This window comes from Falco biarmicus, chromosome 5, assembly GCF_023638135.1.
Source record: "Falco biarmicus isolate bFalBia1 chromosome 5, bFalBia1.pri, whole genome shotgun sequence".
In the NCBI taxonomy this organism is placed as follows: domain Eukaryota; kingdom Metazoa; phylum Chordata; class Aves; order Falconiformes; family Falconidae; genus Falco; species Falco biarmicus.
The window spans coordinates 92,787,735-92,805,339 of record NC_079292.1 but is presented as its reverse complement, the minus strand read 5'-3'; the positions used below and the strand labels follow the sequence as shown (position 1 = coordinate 92,805,339).

The window sequence follows — 17,605 nt, the reverse complement described above, 5'->3', positions numbered from 1 at the left end:
CCCGATTAATAGATTTCAGTTGATTTATCAGTTACAGGTTGGAGTAAGTGGTCCTTGGCTACATAAACCTCTCCTCTGCGTTTTTTTACATGTTATGACTGACTGGTATACTTCAATACAAACCAGGAACGATTCTGGTAGTGTTGCAATGTAATGGTAATACTGTCAATTTGCTGAGTTGTTGTAACTCAGATTTAACTTTTCTGTTCTTAAAAGCTGAAAGGCTAAACTAAGCCAAGAGTTGAACAGTGGGTAGGTACAAGAGCTTCTCCTGTTGTCACAAAAGTGTAGTGATAGCGTTCTTACTGTTGCATCACTTAGCAGCCTTTCTGTATTCAGAGGCTGTGGCGTGATGAATGTAATGTCTGTGGTCAAACCCTGCTTTTCTGTACCCAATTCTCTGTTACCACATGTAGGCCTCCTGCCTTACTTGTGTTGCCAGCCTCCACTGGGATTACTCGGTCTGAACCGGTTGCTCTTGCTCCATATCTCATCAACAGAGAGGAAGAGAAACTTGCAGGGAGCAAACAGTCTCATCCAGGAGGGGCATTTTGAAAGCGATCAAATTGCATTGCATGCAACACCAATTTCTTCTGCTGTCTGGAAAAAGTATATGGCTAGTTTGATTTCCACCACACGTGTAGCAAGTTAGATTGGAAGTGTCCACTCGTCTTCATAAAACTCTACGATTATCAGTTTCTGTAGTAACACTTGATGTTCAGTCAGTTACTAAAATGGCAACTATAGCAGTATTGACTGGTAAAGGAAAAATCCTCACAGATGTGGTGGTTACTGCTGGGCTTGCTTTAGTCACGACTCTGAGCTGGGCCACCACCCCAGTGAGTGGCAGAGAACCAAGGGATACAGCACAGCTTATATATGCTTATCAAACCATTAGTCAATGTCTGACGTTTTTAGGAATTTCCTTTGGTCCTGTCAGTTCTGCGAATCCATCACCTGACTCTGTCCTAGATGATTGATCTGTTCAGTTCCAGTCTCTGCCTCAGTTCCAAGCTCCTCCTCGGATCTCGATCTTCTTTCTGCCTGCTTTAACTCACATGCTCCTTCAAGCATGCTTAATCTTTGAACGAGCAGTTCATATTCAAATATACTGATTTTTCAAAAAACACCTGCGTATCTGAGAGCACCTGTGTGCACAAATTGATCATCTGTTGCTTCTCTGTTCTCCCACCAATTAACTGGACTTGTTTTAAACCAGCCTTGTATTAGGGCTACGCTAGGGACATGGCCTGCTTCTGCCACTTAGCTGCTTCAGCACTTCACATTTCTGAATTCAAAACACATTTTCGTTAACAAGCAATAACAGAACAATGGAGAACAATTAACAATGGTTTGGTCACTGCTGATGAAAATTATGGTTTCTAGTGTATATTGCTATATGTAACATTTTTGAAACCTGGATCTGCAGGAAGAAAAATGTTCTGTTTCATGCCCACAGATGAGCTCCCTGAGATGAGCATTCACATTTTAACAAGCTTTTAAATCAAAGGCTGTAAATGAGCATCAGTCTGCACAACCAGCTGGGATCTTCTGTTGTTCTAGGCCTGTATATTTGTCCCATTCAATACCTTGTCTGTGTCCTTTGCCTTTTTGTCTGTCCTGTGCTCTCCTGCTAAAGACTTCATAGGCTTCGGTCTTCTAATACTGCTCCGGCTCCCGCATCTAATGCTCCTTATCTCTTATCTGCTCCATTGAGGTATCGCCATAACAAAAAAGTCCAAGAGTTTCAGGCAGTTGCCTCCTCTTCAGGAGGAAGGGAAGAGAAACAACTTGTCAGATGAAGTGCTGATCCATTTCACCTATGCAAACATGAAAGGAGTGAAGAAACAATGAGAATGTAGGTGAGATGCAAAAAACCAGGATTTCTGGGTAATATTACTGTATTCTGGTGTTTCACACACACGCACTTTTTTATTTTTTTCAAATCACTATTCTGTTAACTCTTTTTTTTTTTTTTTTTTTTTTTTTTTTTGGTTAGATCTAGAAGTAGCCTGCTACTAAACTACTCAACTGACCTGAATATCACCTACACGTGGACTTCAGAATTGCCTTTCTGTGGCCAGGATTAAATGCAGCCAAGCAGGAATGCCTGAACAGATCAAGCTTTAATGTTCAGATCTGTAATGGCGGGGTTCTGGTACACCCTTTTTTTCATGCCCCACAGACAAAAAAGTACTACCGTTCTACAACCACACACTTTGCCCATCTGAGAGATGAACAAAACATCGTGGCGATTGGAAAAGAGTGGCATAAAGATAAAAGAACCTAGGTGATACCAATTTAAGCTATCTATGTTTAGGTTAAAAGAAAAGTTCAGGCTAGAAAAAAAATTTTCACACGTGCATAATAGAACAAGCTTAACTGGAGAATTCTTTAGGGGAACCGATGAAATGCAAACCATTTAAGGAGCGGTCACGATGTTTCCTAAAGGGATGCTTTCACGAAAAAAGTTGTCTTTCCCCTGACAAGTTTAATATTCAATGGAAATAAGTATTCGGTCAGAGTGAACATTAGTCACTGGATATGCCTTTTATTTTCATGAAGTCATCACAACAAAACATGTAATGTTATAAATTTCATGCATTTGCAGAACTGTTTTGACCCTGCTGAGGACACAGTTAACGTTCGGGATTCGGATGCAAATTTAGTGATGCAGGGTATGCATTTCTTTTGGACACTGTCTTCTTCCATTCTATCTCCAGCAATGTGCTGCTGAAAGAGTACGGTAACAGAGTCAAAAACAGCACAAGTTTTTTGTCGGTTTGTGTTTTGGAAGGATGGTTTTGAATCGCTAAGAGTTTTACTGTACTACCTGTAAGTAGATGTCCTAGGTTTTCTAGCACAGATCTATACAGTTCTTTAAGTATTTTCCCATGCGAGGGAACAACAATAAGAATGATATTTAGGGTGTTTGCTCTATGACTATAGTAACGGTCTTTTTGGAGGGGAGACTCGCTATTTGGTCAGTCTGGACAGATCAATGGTCCTTGTGCTACAACAGGAAGTAGCGGGACTACAGGGCTGGAACAGGGGAAACGCGAGACAACTAGTTTGCTGCTTGCTGAAGCTCAGACACGCTTTTCCCCTGGATTATGGGATGCTAACCCACACATGGTAGTATACTATGACTCCGCTGCTTGCTTCAGGAGAACAACTTTATAGTCGTTAGCTAACCAAAACGAAGCTTACTCAGCTTCAACAAGAATGTTGGGCTGTTGTATTAGACATGTGGGTTCCTAAGCAGCGGTGGCCTTCGGTGCCACATTCAAAAAGTACAGGAGAACCTGAAGGGAGGGAAGTGCTCGGCAGCCTTTCCCTGACCTGCTATAGGCTCGAGACTCACAGTTTTACTCAAAAAAGGACAGATTCCCTGGGGATTTAAAAAGTGACACACAGAATAGAGATTTGAACTCAATCTCCTTCTTCCTCGGTTAAAAAAAATAATAAAATACATATGTCTCATAGATGAAAAGAATGTGTTAAGGGCAAGGGGTAGAGGGGCAGAATGTCTTGCTCTCTTCCCTCCCTCTCCTAGCAGACGGCGACATCATTCTCGCTACAGATGCATTACCAAATCAAATGCGTTACCTTGACACACTTTTTCCATTATGGTTAACACGCTATGCCTATGCACCATTTAATAATATCTCTGTATAACTTACATGCTACAAGCTTAGTGACAAGTGACAAAAGGAGCCCTTGTTTTTTGCATCGTCCCACTTTTCCTCCGGCCATGATAAAAACTTTTAAGCATTTTGTCCTTGAAGTATCTCCAAAAGCTTAAATGTCCTGATAAATTAATGTGATAGCATCGAGGTGCACCATGACTTAACTACTGCTTTGCTGTAATCTCCCACCGGCGATGAGGCATGGATGGCCCGTTATCAATTACGAGGTGCTCTCTGGGAGGAGTTAGAGGAGACCCAGCACTGCCTGGGTCCTCATTCACTTACTGGACCCTGTGGAAGGCCACAGCGGTCCCAATTAGAAGGCAACACATGATGGCTGAAAGGAGGGGAAAACCCCTTTTCCTGATGTGATGTGTGTAAAAAATCGAATATGTGGCTCTCACTGTCCTGTCCATCTTACAGCTCTCAGCTTTCTTTCTAGGGCTAGCAATACTTTAAAACACTGTCTAAAAGTTTGTTCATGTTAGCCATCTCCTGCTTCGCTAACCTGTCTTTTCAGGTCTGCTTGTCTTAAGAGTAAGACACCAGATGTTTATATACATTCATGAGTTTGTAAAATAAGTATAACTGCAAAATCCTTCTAGGAGCTCTGACATCCTGCTGAGTTCTCCTTAGCCACAGTGAATAAATGTCTGCCCCATCCTTCCAGTGACTTTGGCCTTGGGAACTCGTAGGTCTCAGTTGTGTCGGAGTTAGGTACAACAGAGTTACACCTCGATGCATCACATAAACCTGTGATGTCTCGCTAGACCAGGGGTCCTCAAACTGCGGGCCGGATACGGCCCCCCAGGGTCCTCAATCCAGCCCCCGGTATTTACAGGACCCTGCCGCCCCGCCCCCGCTGGGGATTGGGGGGGGAAACCAAGCAGCCGCAGATGACTTCCTGCCACGTCATCTGTGCGCCGGCCCCCTGTTTAGAGTCCTCAACCTTTTCATATTGTATAAATACCCCACAAAGTATTAAATTTGCCTGTTCTCTGAAAAAGAGTTATTAAAACACTAGAAAATGTAAAGTCCTTTGAGTACCAGTTACTCATATTTGCTTAGGTATTGTCTAGCTACTACTGAAAATACACAGATCTGTGAATCACCTGGACAAGTTGGAAACTGAGCAAAGTATACCAAAGAAGAAAAAAAAAAATCATGGTATTTCTCCTTTCTTGGGTAGTACATTATACTGTCATGCTTTTAAATTTGTTTTGGACAGCTCATTGAAACTAACAGAGTATGTCTAATTAAGGGGTTTTTGCATCCGTTTTATCAGTTGCCACAGTAATGTCTTGTGGTTTTATTCGTTTTGGTTTAGGAGTATTTTATTGCTCAGCTGAGATCAGGTGAAGTTGTTCATCTTCCTCGGCGTATTACCAATGAAATTACAAATAATACTCAATATGAATTTTACACACAAGGAGTCATCATCTTTGCAACAAGTCGAATCCTTGTGGTAGGTTTTCCTGACGGACAGAATTCCTGCAAACCTTATTACTGGTAAGAGTTTAATGACATAAAGGTAAGACTGTTCTGTTTGAAAATACATAAAGCTTAATTCTGTGTGAAGAGTTCTACTAACTGGTATTGACAATTATTCCTTTTTTTTTTCCCCACAAAGACTGAGGTAAAAGGAACAAATATGTAGTTTTTTTTCAAATGGTTTTCTTTGCTCCAAACTTGTTTGCCTTATTTAATCATACAATTTGAAAACATCCACATTATGTTTAGATACTGGATCATGCATTTGTGTGGCTTTCTGATATCGGTTAGTGGCTAGAAAACAAATCAGCAGTTAAATGATGACATTGACATCGGAAACATAAAATTCGGACTGGCTTTCTAAGAACAGTTGATTGCACTTGGTGAAATAGCGTCAGATGGTCTATAGGACATTGGCCTATGATTAAAACTGATTTTAGATGTTGTGTTTTGTTACGGTTAGCTTTTTCCTCTCATGTTCTATTCCCCTTCTGTCCCAGCCACCATTGTTTTTATGTTCTTTTCTAAGCTGGAAACCTTGTTGCAGCCTGGAGAGCTAGTAAAATAGATCTCTAAGAGCCAGGGATGTAAGAATATTTTACTGTTATCTAAATGTTAACATCTTAATGGCTAAACGTCACTGAATATTGAACACTTAGAAGAATGTAAGTTTCTGCTTCAAAAGATGTATCCCCTTCCTTTTTGTCCGTGTATGACAAGCTGTAATCTGTGAAACATTTTGAACTGTTTTATGCTAGACCCAAAGGACACTAGATTTGTCAATTCTTTTAATTTCTAGGTTTAAAAAAGGGAACACATTTTCTGGGCAACTATTTTAGTTTCTGTTCTTACCCTTGACGACGACTCCTTCTGCTTTCTGCCCTACCAAAGAAGGACGGGGCAGAGAAAGAAAACACACCTTTGGACTTTGTCAGGATGAAAAGAAGAAAGACGCTAAAGATTTTTAAAAAGTCCTGTCCTATAGTGATCCAGAGCTGTTCTAGGTTTTGCATTGCCACTAGAGGTCAGCGTGACAGCAACTTTGATAGACTTGTGGCTTCATTTTAAAAGTCGGGTAACACCCGGTCATGCTGGAAACATCTGTGTGTGAAATTGCAGGACAAAATCCACAAAAAATTGTAATAGTGTTTCTTGAGGAGTTAACATAGCAAAACTGTCTCTAGGCATTATAAATGCTGTGTATAGAATCAGCGTACAACCACTTGTGAGTTAGTATCTGATGAACTTATAAATTCAGTGAAATGAGGATAAGAAATTATCACTAGAGTAAAGAAGAATTATTCCTGGTGGTTCTGGCCAAATAGAAATTATGTACTTAATAGCATGCTAAAACTGATGCAAGTTGGTGTAGTAAAGAGTGGCAAATTGTTTCTACTGAGGCTTACACAGCAGTGTGGATGCACTTCATAAGCTGACATATGTTGGCTGACAGTAGGGAAGTATTATGAAAAACACCTAGCCTTGCTGATCTCTTTACAAACTCTGTATCTCCTGTAATGTCCTTTGAGTCACATCTTGACAAACTGGAAGATGCTCAGAAACGAGTATGATCATTATTATGTCTTTAAGAAAATGCTTCACAGGAGAGATGTAAAAAGTATCTAGGTAGAAAAGTAGCTTTTAGTGGATTATTCCATGACTCGATCGTGAATGGCTAGCAGTTATTTGGAAGTCTTTTTCTTATAGATGCCTTGGCATTTGCAAAGCAAAGGCATATTAAAAACAATGCTTGGGTGCCGAGTTGAAATAACTTGTAGAAATTAAATGCACTGTACGTTTGTCAGCTTGTGTAGGTGCAAGGTAAATCTTGTGATGTTTGATGTCCTTTGCTTCCATGTCAGAAAGGCATTTATTATTCCACTGGAAGTTGTGAATGGTTAAAAGTGCCCCATGGGGCTCACCTCACTAGGGGGAGAGTGAAGAAATATTATGCGCTATTTAACACAAGTATCAGGAAGCCGTTGTTTTAACAGGTCTTGGCTGCGTGGAGTGTAAATCCCAGAAGTATGCACCTCAAATGCTTGATGTAGTCAAACTATTGTTTCACTTCTGTGTACCAAAATGTGCATGATAAATCTTTTTTTCCCTAATATACCCATAGCCATGAAGAAAGTTGGAGGTGTATTCATACAGTTGGCGGTGGTTTCTATCCTCAAGTGTGAAAATATATTTCACAAGAGGGGGGAAGCAAAATGTTTTCAAAAGTTCTTTGATTATGTAAATATGTGAACTGTTACGAATGAAACTTACTTGACAGCTCTGTTATTCTAGATCTTCTCTTAACAAAATAATACAAATGTCACAATCTTGAACATATCGAACTTGCTTTGTTGTAATAGCATGTTATGTCTTACATTCACTTTTACTCCTTTTAAAAGGCTCAGGTTCAAATTTTGCCTTAGGACTAAAGAATTTTCTAAGATATATCCTGCCACTCAAGGCTTGTTTTGGGTTGGTGAGGTTTGGGGTTTTTTTGCTAAAGATGCATCGTGAACCCAGTTCTGTTGTTTGGGGATTCCATGGCACTGAAACTGAGGAATGGCTTGGTTTGAACCCTGGAAAGTTTGTTTACTGTTGCTTTAGAATATCTAAATTCCTATTGTACTCTATTTAAGAAAACAATGTTAAAAGACAGTTTTGAGGAAAAAGCTATATAAAATTAGACCTCTTTACTTTTTTGTAACTTGAAAACCTTTTATTCTGCCATTCATTTTGGTATACAAAGCGCACAGAATCATTGAATCCTGTCAGGAGGCATTTATCTTAACGACTTTATCACCAGAACAACAAGCGAGGTTTCATTAAAGCTTTTACAGATAATGCGGTTGCATTTAACGCTGGCTTTTGCCATGTGGAAAAAGTGATGAGAAATCTTTTTGTCAGGAAACTTTATCTGTCGCCAAGGTAAGGCACCTCTTTATTTCATTGGAGAGTTAAACTTACAAAAAAAAAATTAAGGGTGTTACAATGGGCTCCTAAAACAATGAGGTGTATGCAGTCACGCTACTAATCTGTGTTTCTTCTTGTATTTCCAAACAAATTCAATTCCTTTTTTGACAGAAGAAGAGGTCTTAAATACCCTAAACTTCTGTATTTTTTAAAACAGACCCAAACTAAATCTATAAGGGCTGAACCTTATGGTATAGCTGTCCTTTTAGCCAACAGAAATCACAGTGGAAAGTGACATTCTTAATAGCTTAAGAAAAACTTTACTTATTAAACAGATTATTTAAGCTGTGAAGTAACAGAAGTACATGCTCTCAATTCTGCCATTCATGGAGGTATTTGTTTCCAGCTGTAATGAAACTCCATGGGTTTCTTTCTACATGTCATATTTTTTTAATCAACTTTTCCATTTATGTTGTGTATGAAGAATATTTCTTGATGACTGATAGAAACCAGATTGCCAAGATTGTGACATGCATGAAGTCTTTTAGGAGCAGAGCCACAAACAGAATTGGGCACTTTAGCTGATCACCCATTCAATGCTCTTGCATTGGGCCAAGGAGGTCTGCTCATTTGTTCCTTTAGTCCAGAATGTGTTTCGCTTTATCTTAATGTACTGTTACTCTGCATTGTAAACTCTTAACAGTCTTTCTTTTGGTATCACAAAGTAGAAATGGACATAACTAGGATACAAGAGGTTGAATAGAAGCTCTCGTAAATTTTCTTCCTTGGCTTCTAAACCATGCAGAGACCTGGGGGTGCAGCATGCAGTAAGGGAAACACCTGTTGAGTTTGGGGTCAGCAGACATGGCATTTTCTGAGTCTGTTCAGTTAGTAAAAGTCAGGTAGCATCTCTATACCTGTACAGCTGGGTTGGCTGTAAGGGCAGTGTGTTAACCTGCTGCTTACGACCAGAAGCTAGGAACATCACAGAATCTGCTAGTGGAACCATGTGATTCCAAAGGTTTTATGAACCCATTCCATTTTCTCCCTGACAAGATTTTTTTTTTGTTTTACTTTAATATGTTATGTGTAATAATGATGTAGGATGTAGTGCGGTAACTTTCTAGATGGTTTTCTGAGGCTGTTCCTGAGACTGCAGTCTTCACATCGGTAGAAACTGATTTTGCAATTAACTTCTTTATGTTTAAAGTAATTGTAGTTTATACAAACTTCTGAATAGTTGTAGGTCAAGCAGACAATATATGTAAATCTTAATAAGCTGTTTTCCTCTTAGATTTCATATAGCGGTGAACTCATTTTTAGAGAAGCATAAACCTGAAGTGGTGGAAATACATGTGTCGATGATGCCTGCTATGCTTGCTATTTAGACTTCGATCCTGGACATTTTGAATGCGTGTCTGAGAGAACTCAAACGTTACGGTCCAGCTCTTGAAGTAGATCTATCTTTAGAAAATGCTATTGATAAACCTTTTGACAAGGTAACCATTTTGATTGTTCTGCTGTATCTAACTAAAGGGGTGTAGATCTTCAAACTGTCTACTATGCAAACAGAAATACTATTTGTAAAATAAATAACCAGCAGCAATTGATTATTATCCCATGACAAGTTTATTACTGGTACAAGGAGAGAAACTGTGTTAATCCGTGATGGTGATGATACAGTTGCCAGTAGGGGGTTTGGTGTATTGGTATTACTGTTCTTTCTTTGTTTGCAAAGTCTCTATGGTAAGAACATCCTGATTCATGGTTGGTGTATTATGATGATCTGTGAAATTTCAGCTCAAAATACTTTAGAGATAAGTACGCGGTTATTCACACCCACCCCCTTTTTTTCCTCTTGAATTTCCTGTTTGTATTTTTTATTGTCTCTATTAGGAGGAGCACTGTATACAATACATAATATACAACAGATGTATGTATGTGCATCTTTTAATCGCTCTGTATGTCATTAATTGTGTGTTATTTTTGGCAGTTCTGCCATGTTTGGCACACATGCTCTCTGTAGAGTAAAATCCTAAACACTGTATTGAAATATGGTTGTTACCTGCGATTGGATCTTGATGTCGGGCCTTCTGTACTTTAAATATTTGGAGGGGTTTTTCCTTATGCTCTATAGGTTGCATATCTGTGGGTACTCATCTTATTTTGAGAATTAAATGACATCGTAATGTTTTTTACTTTACCTAAGTAAAGGATACTAGACTAAAGGTGCAGGCCAATACCAGTAAAATAAGGGGGGGGTTAGTTTACCGGTATTTTATAATTATATGGAAAGTATGAACTGAAGGCATTAAATTATATACATCTGCTAATTGCTGAAATATTTTACATAAAGGCATCTATATTATGTTAACTTTGCAAAAAAAATTATTAGTTATCAAAAGAAATACCTCGTTATCGCATCCTTAATTGAGTGTTTAATCACTTTGGGAAACAAGTGACATCCCCTGTAAAGGAAATAAAAAATGTCCATTCTTATCTCTGTTAGTATACAATGTATTTGACATCCTGAACTCTCCAATTTCTATTTCTAGATGATACGTCACCTTCTAGATCCTCTGTGGCATCAGCTTGGAGCTAAGACAAAATCTTTGGTCCAGGATTTGAAGATACTATGTACTTTGCTACTGTATCTAACTCGGTATGATTGTGTTGCTTTCCTTAATCTTATAGAGTCACTGAAAGCAAGTGAAAAATCTTTTGGTGAGAATTCAGGTAAACACTGAATAACCATACAAGTTAATGCATGGAACGGTGAAATGCTGATGTCTTTAATTAACATTCCCAAACATATGAAGGTATCTAATTAGTTTTTATATAACCAGCCATAAGGACGTAGGTTTTTATTATTGATAGGTAATGCTTTCATCTTCCCACTTAACTGCTGTTGCTTAACAGTGTGAGATTTGCATCGCATTTCTGTCCTCTATTAAGCTAGTAATTGCATAGCAAACGGGTAGCACAGGTATTCCAGATAGATTCGGTTTTTTTACCACAAGGGGTTGAAACACATACGCTTCGCAAATGTCAAACTACTACTGCTTTCTTTTCCCCTTTAGTTTGGCTGTTTCTTGACTCCGGTACTTCCATGTTTGTAAATGCCTGAGCTAGAGTTTATCGCATTGCAGATGAGAAACTGAATCGGAAAGGCAAAGCCTCTGAAAAAAGTGATGGAAAGAAGGAAAATGGTACTGATCATTCCTAATTTTAAGTTGGAGACTGTCACACAATTTCAAACACTCTACATATTACTGCTTGTGCTGTGGTTCCCTACGTGATCTTACACAGCTCAAGATCTCAATCTGTTAGCTGGGTTGAGACATAATCTTAATTCAGAAAGCGTATCGTAACATAAAACAGTCATGAAGAAGTAAGGGGTTCTTCAAGTTTGCTCAGCTGATCGTTGGAAGATCTTTTTTGGAGTTGTTGAATTACATTGGTATTTAGCTTGATCTTTTTTACGTGAACAGGTAGGAGGCTGCTGTCGCTTTCATTAAAAAAATATATTCGGGACTTCCAGAACTGAAGAATGAGTGAATATTTTAACTTTTTTCTTCATTAAAGCACTTAATCCCATTTTAAAATATGAGTGATCTCCAACCCATTAGCATAACAAGTTGCATATGTAGGATGTTGAATATTGTATTTGCCAACAACCATCACACGACTGACATCTAACCATTAAAGTTCTGAAGGATATTTTGGCTTTAAGAGCTGCTATGTTCAATCTTACTTTGTTTCAGTACTGAAGAGGGAATTTGTCCTAGAAAGTAACCCCAAATAGGAAGCTTTGAGAGAAGTTCTAAAAGAGATTGAAAATGAGAATAAGAACAGTGAAGACCTTGGTGGTCCAGGTGAGAGAATACCAATTGATGTAAGTTTTCACAGTACAGCTACTTTTTACCTCTACTTGACTTTTGAGAGAAGGAGCCTAACTCTTTACTGTAGTTTTATTAAAGAGCTAGTTTTACAGTTCATGATTTCTGGACTTAAGACAAGGAATTTTTGTACATATGTACATTAACTCTGTAAAACCATTTAGTTTTACTTAAACTCCTGTTCAGTTCTTGCTCTAAAAGAGAAATGCCGTTGGTTACTATGCAATACTGTTTAGGAAAAAAACTGTATAATTAAGAAAAAATATTTTAACTTATATTTCGATATTGTAACGATACCTTGGTATTAGCAACTGGAAACACTGAAAGATAGGAGAGCTACCTTTAAGATGAAGGTAAGGTGTGTTTTAGGATCGCAGTCAGGCTACATGAAGAAAAGCAGGTTTGATTAGAGTTGGCAAACCAGTTCACTTAATGTACTAGTTTAGTAAATCTGTAACTGTTGTTTCTTACTGGGAATATATCTGCTACATTTTTAGCAGCATGTCTAAAAAAGAGATCAACAACTGAAATTAAGCACATTTGCACTTGACAGCTTGACGTGAATGTTTCACGTTTGCTTCTTTAAATGAAACTGTTTTGTACTGCATTGACCACAGTGAACCGGTACTGCTGGCGTTGATTCTTAAGCATTTTTATCCTGAACCTGAAGTTCAAGAGCCTAAATTGTATAATATTAATTATGGAATAAAACTTTTTCAAACTTTTTTTCTGTGGTAAAGATTGACAGCTGCTGTAAAACTACTCGTTGGGGTTGTTGAGGCTCTGTTAAAGTCACAGCCACAAAAATCTTCCATATCCTGAAACTCCAAAGCAAATGCACATTACAGAATTTGTTAGAGCGTTCAGATTACTGTTACTAAATGCAGAAGTTAATACAACAGCTTTGCACTTGTGCAATAAACTGAATCTCTGTGATGGTTGACTCAGTAGACAGTATTTTAAGATTTCATATTTGGGTCCTTGGCTAAAGCTTTTAATTAAATGCTTGAAAACTGGCTTAAACCTGGACACGATGCCAAAAGCAACACAGCAAGAGGGAAGTCATAGTTAAGCTCATTTTTGATCTTTACACTGACTAGTGAAATACAAATGAACAAAACACTAAAAATAAGACAAAAAGACAAAACCCACTGGTTTTCTACCCTTCTCAAACTGTGAAAATATGAGACAGCATCCTAAGTTATATCCCTGAAAAATTAGACAATGGTATTTTTGATTCTAATGTTAGAAGTATGTTGGTAGGCTAGGGAACAGTTGCTGAAAACTTGATTAAAAATTCTGTAGACATTAAAGTTAGTTTGCCAGTCATTCTTTACTCTAAATGTGAAGGTAGCTCATAAAAATTCAGCAGAAAACCTAATTAAAATAAGAGTTTAAGTTGTTAGTGTGTTGCAGTAAGTTCTAGTTAGTACCCATAAATGTTTCTTCCATCTCATGAAGTGGGAAGTTTCTCAGTATTTCCTACACAAAAAAAAAAACCCAAACAAACCAACCAAAACCAAAAAGCCACCCAGAATTCCAGCTATTGACATTCTGTTTGATTGTGTTGCTGGCACAACCCTTTAATTTTGTTCGCCTTTTTTAAAAATGAAAATGTATTGTTTGGTAAAGTTGTAACCCAGCAAAATTTTAGACTTGTTTATGAGACTAGAAGGTTTGCACAAAGTTGAACGCATGCTTAATGCTTTTTGGGATTTAGAACCACATGTTAGTAAAGCCTCAGGAAAGTAATAGTTGTGGTTTACACAGATTTCTTTGCTTATGTTACAAACATCGATGTGGCGGACATATTCCTTCGTGTACCGCAGTGTTACAGATGCTATTTTGTGTACAGGTAAGCTCTTTTACATTGGTAGGTATTCAGTGGAAATTGTGAATTATAGTCTTAGTGTTAAGATTAACTTAAATGTTAGTCTGAGAGAACATGTGATGATGCCATTAATGTAATTTTGTGTTTTAAAATGCTGTGTAAATTGTATCAATATTGTTGTATATTGTAGATTAGCCATCCTTGTCAGCACACCTCATTCTTGTATGTAAGTGACTTTGGAAGCAAAGGAGTGTGTTTGTACTTTTGTATAGTCTTTCTTTGGTGGTAGTCAGGCAGACGAGGAAGTTGGAATGTGTATTTTGAAAACAGAACTTGCTGAACATACTGAGATTACTATACAGAAATTAACAGGATCTTTATGTTCATTATGGTTGGTCTGAATTTTAACGCTTATGTGTTATTTTAGGAGTTTTTGAACAGTTTAATTTCTCAACTGTTTGGGAGCATCTGTTTGTTCATTATGATATCATGTTCTTTGGTAGGTTATTTTTTAGGATTTTCTCTTTAAAAATATAATCTTAAAAATACCTTTCCATGGAAGATACAACTCAAGACAGGCAACCAGAAGAAATGCCTTGAAGTTTTGCTCATGATTTTCAGTATGTAAGTTACACTCCTTGTACAACTATACTTCCTTTAAATATTCTTAGTTTATTCAGAAGCATTTTTTAAAGACTTGTGTAAACTGTGCAAATTGGGAAATAATTTCTAAAATCTTTTTGAATCAGCTGTTGATGCCATTTAATAGTGATGCGTAAGGTTTTCTATTGATTCAAATCAATAAAATGGTTTTTTTTGGGTGGCAGTATGCTTGTTCACACGTTTTCATCTCATAGTTACACTTGTGCTTACTTTGCATGCAACTGAAGGAAATAAATTCATATACGCTCCTAGTAAGATAATTCTGAAAATTTATACATTCGGACTCTCATTGATGTAGTATCACTGTGCAGAAGCATTTGCTATTAAATTGAATACAAAATTATCAATAAAGCTGTGTATTTGCATGCCAGTTCCTCATTTTTAAGTTTTTCACTGTTACAAAGCATATTTTTTGAAGCATATTATACCGTGGCCCTTTGCAGGTCTCTTGCTGTAGCATGCAAAAATGTATTTTCTTGCACTCACCCTATAGCCGAATGTCATTTTGATTCAAGTATATGTATGCTAAGACAAGTATTTCAGTAAACTGGCTGGTATGAGCTGAGTTTCACCAGCATGAGTTTGACAACACTGTCCGATGCAGGGCATCAGTTAACGCATTGTTACTTGGATGATTGCATCCTTTCCTAATTTTTTTAATTACAGAGAATCGCCATAGTTTTATATATATATATTAAAAAAAATTAGAAATTCTATAGCAGTTGCAGGTAAACTGTCAGGGTTTTTTGAAATACATTTTTTTATGATAAAGTATTCTATAATTATGCATGTGATTTTAACATTTAATATACAAGAATAAATCTCTTTCTGGTTTCAGTGTGTTGTATTAGAAGTCTCTGTGGTTTCTTTTCCTTCCCTGTTACAGGAGAGTTCTCATGAAACTTCTGTTACCTGTAAGAAGATTGTAACATTGGCACTGGCAATTTTAGTGCCTTTATCTGAACATGATGTACTGTTATCTGGATTATTGTTTATATGCATTGCTTCAGACAGAACTAGGGGGTTGGAAGAGGAAATTGAAATAAAAGGTTGTAGAGAAGGGGCAGAGAAAGAATGTAGAGAACTTAATTTACAATAAAAACATGTTATGTCTGCTGGTTCAGGCTCCTTGCAGAAAATAAGTAGAGGAGGTTGGTAAGGAACTTTTATGTAAGCAGTAGTCTAGATTTGCAGAGGGATTTAGCAGTGTCTATCCCAGATACTATTTGTGTTAGCAGAAGGTTAAATAGATCAGTAAGGTAAAGGAGAACACTAACTAGTTTGTATAGTATGTCACCAACATCAACTTGTCTTGAATTGAAGAATGTGTTACAGCATTTCATCGTTCTAAGTTACTTAGTAGGTGAGATGTGAAAGTCAATCCTACATATGCAAAGATAAAATGGTATTAAATGTATGTGTTCTATAGATTTGTCCAAGATAGGACCCTACTTAAGTCAATTTGGGCTAGTCTTTTTAGAGAGACGTGGGATTCTCCCCAGGCCTGCTTTGAGCAGTGTAACGTGAAGCAGATGATTACAAAAATGTTATGAGCAGCATGTGTATTGTACATACAAAGATCATAGCGTTTTCGTCAGTTTGCCATGTATCTGAAACCCCTGGCACATGTTTGTATTTCATTTTGTGAAAGGTGAGTTTTGCACATAATACACTGTAATACTGAATTGTAACTTGAAATGTTGGGTGCTGTGTTCTGGTTTGTTTGTTTTTAAGAAATGGTTCACACTTGAATGGTTTGTGTATCATTACACTCTGATGCTGCTACCTTTCATCGTGCTCGGCCCACTTTAAACATCTTTGCAAAGGAAGGATGCAGTAACATTATCAATCTAGTTAGTGTGCTTGACCTGAACAGCAGTAAAAGCAGCAGGCAGGTATCTTGAATGGCTGAACCATTTCTTTCGAAGTTAAGACTGACATTTGCTGCTAAAGAAAATTCCACTATTTGCATATGATGGTGGCTCTGCTAGAGGAGGGAAGGAGTAGGGCAGAGAGGCAAACTCGGAATTTCAGGCATGAAATGAAGGAAAGCAAAGAGTGCAAAAAGGGAAACGTGCACCCAAACCACCTCAAGATGATTCCACTGTCTATTCTTGTGCAATTGTTTCTTTTAAAAATTAGAACATTGTATTCACTGTGCCATGCAAAACACTTCTTGCTTCTCATAATGCCAGGAAACAGATGATACATAAACCTAGGAAGGAATTTGGACTTGCAAAAATAAGCTACCCCATCTTCTCCAGTGCGAGACGTTTCATGTTATGAAATGCTGAAAAGCAAGAAAAAGCTTATAGTTGAGGTAGTCTTTTTTTTTTTTTTTAATAATTAGTCCCTCTTTTTGAAATATAGAAGTAACTGGAAAGGGTAATGGAAACAGCTGGAGGTAATAAATCCCTAAACCTTACTAACAGAGAAGAAATAGAGAACTTTAATCGAAAAGTTACTGTTACATTAGGGGATTATTTGTGAATTCACAGAAAGTACCTACTGCAAAACGGTAAGATGCTGCCTGCAGCAGCTTAAATCAAATCTTTTTGTTATCATTTCCCCATGATGTGTCTCTTGTCATCCTTGCAGCCTCAGCCTTCCAGGCAAGCCTTAAGTTCAGTGGATCGTTCTTTCTCTGCTGGAGCTGCAGCACCACAAACTGGGTGAGGATTCCGTATCACAGTGGGGAGAGGCCATTTCTCTTAATTCCACAAAACTAAGAGTGCACAAAGTCTGCTGGGTGAGGACTGGCAGATAGGTGAGCCAGATTAAAAAAAAAATAATACTGTGCTGTTGTCGTGGCTCTTGCAACAATTAGAGAGGCAGTGAGGGGTGTGCATGCGCGTAAGGGAAAGTGAACCAAATCAAGCTGCCGAAGCGGAGAGGAGGCTGTATTTTTCGCAAAACGCTGTTTGTTACAAGAGTTGTCCTAAGACTGTCCCTTATAGAAGGTAAGATAAAACCAAGAGGAACCCAGGTCTCCGCCTCTGCTGCCGGCGGCTGGCGGTGTACGCGCCGCGGGGCCGCCCTTGGGCGCTGCACACGCGCAACGTGCGCCCCGGAGCCAGGTCCCCCGGCACTGCCGGCCCGTTCCCGCCGCAGGCGGGCACAAC

General features: G+C 38.1%; 1 long non-coding RNA gene across 5 annotated transcripts in view; it reads left to right on the top strand.

The window, feature by feature from the left end:
* Positions 1-16,275, top strand: part of LOC130149428 (uncharacterized) — a 29,169-nt gene extending 12,894 nt beyond the window's left edge. Inside the window, exons 3-5 of one of the 5 annotated variants that reach the window (XR_008821924.1) lie at positions 10,646-11,965; positions 14,336-14,444; positions 15,370-16,275. This is a non-coding gene — a long non-coding RNA (uncharacterized LOC130149428). Of the gene's footprint in view, positions 1-10,645; positions 15,321-15,369 lie in introns of those variants that run through there. The other 4 variants (XR_008821921.1, XR_008821923.1, XR_008821922.1 and 1 more) reach the window with 4 other exon arrangements.
* Positions 16,276-17,605: the final 1,330 nt, after the last annotated feature.